Here is a 4771-nt window from a genome sequence, read left to right as displayed (position 1 = left end):
GTATATACTGTATTCTATTCTACTGTATTTTAGTCAATGCCACACCAATATTGCTTGATCTAATATGTATGTATTTCTTAATTCCATAATTTTACTTTTAGATGTGCGTATTGTTCGATACCAATGCACTGTTGAAGCTAATAACACAAGCATTTCGCTACACCCGTAATAACATCTGCTAAATATGTGTGCGACAAAATGTTGATTTGAAAAAATAAAAATGTCAGTATATTTTTGATCTAGGTGTGACATAAGTATTTTAATTTAACACCAACCATAGTAGTTTTTGTGTTCGGTTTTGTTGCTCCAGATACATTTGTGTGGATGGGAAAAGTTCTTAACCTGTTAAATTTCTTTTTTCTTTTTACAGAATGTTTGTGGGGCCATTCCCAAATGTACTGCGTGTCAAATTGATCAAAAAGCTTTCCACTTAAATTTATTGATAGTCCATTAGCTGTGATGTCCCTTCTCTGTAGTTGTGTAGGCACAGGCCTGGGGTATATTCATTACCTCTTGCAACGGAAACCGTTTAAGAACGAAACGGAAAAACACAGGGACCTACCTAAATTTGTCCAATAAACTATTGTTGTTGCAAAATGTCTTCCGTTTGGAGTAAACGGTTTGTTGCAACAAACAAATGTTTTTAACAAATCGGCGTAACGAGTACACAGTCGATCGTTTAAAGAAGCACTATGCAGAAATCGCGGCGGCATTTCCTGGTTGCTAAAATTCAAACACCTGATCAGGCTGTTGATTGTGGAATGTTGTCCCACTCCTCTTCAAATGGCAGTGTGAAGTTTCTGGATATTGGCAGGAACTGGAACACACTGTCGTACACGTCGATCCAGAGCATCCCAAACCTGCTCAACGGGTGACACATCTGGTGAGTATACAGGCCATGGAAGAACTGGGACATGTTCAGCTTCCAGGAATTGTGTACAGATCCTTGCATCGTGGGGCCATGCATTATCAATAGAGATCCCTTTTATAATTGCTGGATTTAACAAAACTTGTAAGAAGTTAGGTTGCAAGCAGGAAGAGGTAAGGTGAAATTGGGCAACCTTGTCTAATTCCTCTTTTCAAATCAAATCTAGGAGAAGTGCCATGTTTTAATTTAATGGAACTGTTCCCATTTATATAAAAATAGTTAATAGTACTACATAAGAATTCCCCAAAACCAAATTTCTCAAGGGAGAGAAATAGAAACTCATCTTCCACCGTATTGAAGGCTTTATAAAAGTCTAAGAAGACAATAAAACTATCTTTGAAGATTAGATCAGAATAGTCTATAAAGGTCTAATACCAGTTGGATATTATTAGATGTGTCTATTTCTCATGAAGACAGATTGGGCCTCTTCTATAATTGATTCCAATCCTGCCTTCAGTATTGGAGGGTAATATTTTGTGTTTGTTATTGAGCAGACAGATTGGATGCCAATTATCGAGCAGAAGCAAGTCTTTCTTGGGTTTAGGGATTAATGTAATCAGACTGAGTCAAACTGGGAGGGAGAGCATTATTTGCAATGCTTTCAGAAAAGACCAACAGAAATGGGGCCAACTGTTGAGAAAACGTTTTGTAAAACTCAGCAGATATACCATCAGTCCCAGGAGACTTATTATTTTTAAGGTGTTCAATAGAATAAATGATATCTTCAACTATAATAGTGTCATCATACTGTTCCCTCTCAGCCTCCCCAATTGATTTCACCACCCCCAGAGAGGAAAAAAAAAGAGGTGAGGAATCCTCACAATACTTAGAACTATATACATTCCTGTAGAAGTTGCAACTAAAGTTAGAGATTCATTTGGGATCATCTGTGATGAGACCATTAATATTTACTTGTGGTATTTTTCTAACATGAAAAAAAATATGAATTTTGTTCACCCTCTAGCCACTTCTTCCTAGATCTGACAAAGGCTCCCATCTGCTTTCAGTTTATACATATCATCCAACTTGTGTTGTAGCTCAAACAGAACAGATTTGTCCTCAGAGCTTTCAACAGGCTTTTGAACTAGAGAGGTGATCTTTGTAATAACACTTTCTTCTTCAGCTCTCCTCGTCTTGGCAAGAAAACTCCCATATTATAGAGCTATTAAGCTTCCAGTAGGATGCTCTGCCAATGCCATTATCAGAGAAAAAGTTGAATGTCAATATTAATAGCTCTATGATCAGTAAGGAGAGTGGCAAGGATGTTAACAGAAATACCCTGTTAATCAAAACATTTAGATACCAGCCAAAAATCTGTGTGATTGTCTGGAGCGTGCCATGTGAAAGACTTGTCATTAGGAAACTTTACTCTCCAAATATCTCTAATATCAAACCTTTCCATAAACTGCCTCAAACTTGTAATCATGGAAGTGGACTGTCCCGGAGGCCATCTTATCAATTAAATTATTCGGAGAAATATTAAAAACCCCACCTACTGTAAGTAAAGCATTAGGGAACTTGGTTAGCCAATAGAGAATATGCTTTCCAAAGATTCAAGTAACTGATCATTTTCAAGTTTGGAATTGTACCCATACATGTTGGTGGTAATAATAATAATAATAATAATAATAATAATGTTACAGTTGATAACAAGAAAAAGAAAGTGACCAAAAGGGTCACAGTCGGAAAGCACAATACTTAATTTGAAATTATTCTTTAGAGTGATAACACTTACAGACCATTCAGAACCATAAATCATTGCCACACTGATCTCCAGAAGTTGACGTCGGTAGAAAATTCGACACTCATTGACCTCCATACAAAACACCTCGCAAAAATCCCAACTGTAAAGTATGGTGGAGGGAGCATCATGGTTTGGGGCTGCTTTGCTCCCTCAGGGCCTGGACAGCTTTCATTGACTGAAAAATACTTTCCCAAGTTTACCTAAAGCTAACTCTCTCTCCTCTGCTCTCATCCTTCTAGACCTATTTTTGGATTGCGTCCTACCTGACAGGTCGCTCCTACCAGGTGGCGTGGCGAGAATCTGTCTCCGCACCACGTGCTCTCACCACTGGTGTCCCCCAGGGCTCTGTTCTAGGCCCTCTCCTATTCTCGCTATACACCAAGTCACTTGGCTCTGTCATATCCTCACATGGTCTCTCCTATCATTGCTATGCAGACGACACACAATTAATCTTCTCCTTTCCCCCTTCTGATAACCAGGTGGCAAATCGCATCTCTGCATGTCTGGCAGACATATCAGTGTGGATGACGGATCACCACCTCAAGCTGAACCTCGGCAAGACGGAGCTGCTCTTCCTCCCGGGGAAGGACTGCCCGTTCCATGATCTCGTCATCACGGTTGACAACTCCATTGTGTCCTCCTCCCAGAGTGCTAAGAACCTTGGCGTGACCCTGGACAACACCCTGTCGTTCTCCACTAACATCAAGGCGGTGACCCGATCCTGTAGGTTCATGCTCTACAACATTCGCAGAGTACGACCCTGCCTCACACAGGAAGCGGCGCAGGTCCTAATCCAGGCACTTGTCATCTCCCGTCTGGATTACTACAACTCGCTGTTGGCTGGGCTCCCTGCCTGTGCCATTAAACCCCTACAACTCATCCAGAACGCCGCAGCCCGTCTGGTGTTCAACCTTCCCAAGTTCTCTCACGTCACCCCGCTCCTCCGCTCTCTCCACTGGCTTCCAGTTGAAGCTCGCATCCGCTACAAGACCATGGTGCTTGCCTACGGAGCTGTGAGGGGAACGGCACCTCCGTACCTTCAGGCTCTGATCAGGCCCTACACCCAAACAAGGGCACTGCGTTCATCCACCTCTGGCCTGCTCGCCTCCCTACCTCTGAGGAAGCACAGTTCCCGCTCAGCCCAGTCAAAACTGTTCGCTGCTCTGGCACCCCTATGGTGGAACAAGCTCCCTCACGACGCCAGGACAGCGGAGTCAATCACCACCTTCCGGAGACACCTGAAACCCCACCTCTTTAAGGAATACCTAGGATAGGATAAAGTAATCCTTCTAACCCCCCCTAAAAGATTTAGATGCACTATTGTAAAGTGGTTGTTCCACTGGATATCATAAGGTGAATGCACCAATTTGTAAGTCGCTCTGGATAAGAGCGTCTGCTAAATGACTTAAATGTAATGTTAAATGTACCAAGACATTTTTGCAGGAAGTTGAAGCTCAACAGATGTTGGGTGATGCAACAGGACAACGACCCAAAACACAGAAGTAAATCAACAACAGAATGGCTTCAACAGAAGAAAATACGGCTTCTGGAGTGGCCCATTCAGAGTCCTGACCTCAACCCGATTTGAGATGCTGTGGCATGACCTCAAGAGAGCAGTTCACACCAGACATCCCAAGAATATTGCTGAACTGAAACAGTTTTGTAAAGAGGAATGGTCCAAAATTCCTCCTGACCGTTGTGCAAGTCTGATCCGCAACTACAGAAAACGTTTGATTGAGGTTATTGCTGCCAAAGGAGGGTCAACTAGTTATTAAATCCAAGGGTTCACATACTTCTCCCACCCTGCACTGTGAATGTTTACACGGTGTGTTCAACAAAGACTTGAAAACGTATCATTGTTTGTGTGTTATTCGTTTAAGCAGGCTGTGTTGTCTGTTATTGTGACCTAGATGAAGATCAGATCAAATTTTATGACCAATTTATGCAGAAATCCAGGTATTTCCAAAGGGTTCACATACTTTTTCTTGCCACTGTACGTACACACACACACACACACACACACACAGAACACTTCGCTTCGTGAGAAAAAAAAACGCCACCTGCTGGAGAAGACAGATTTTGGGCCGATTTATCATTCT

This window comes from Salmo salar, chromosome ssa20, assembly GCF_905237065.1.
Source record: "Salmo salar chromosome ssa20, Ssal_v3.1, whole genome shotgun sequence".
NCBI classification, from domain to species: Eukaryota; Metazoa; Chordata; class Actinopteri; order Salmoniformes; family Salmonidae; genus Salmo; species Salmo salar.
The sequence above is the reverse complement of the archived record's forward strand: the minus strand, read 5'-3'. Positions refer to the sequence as shown.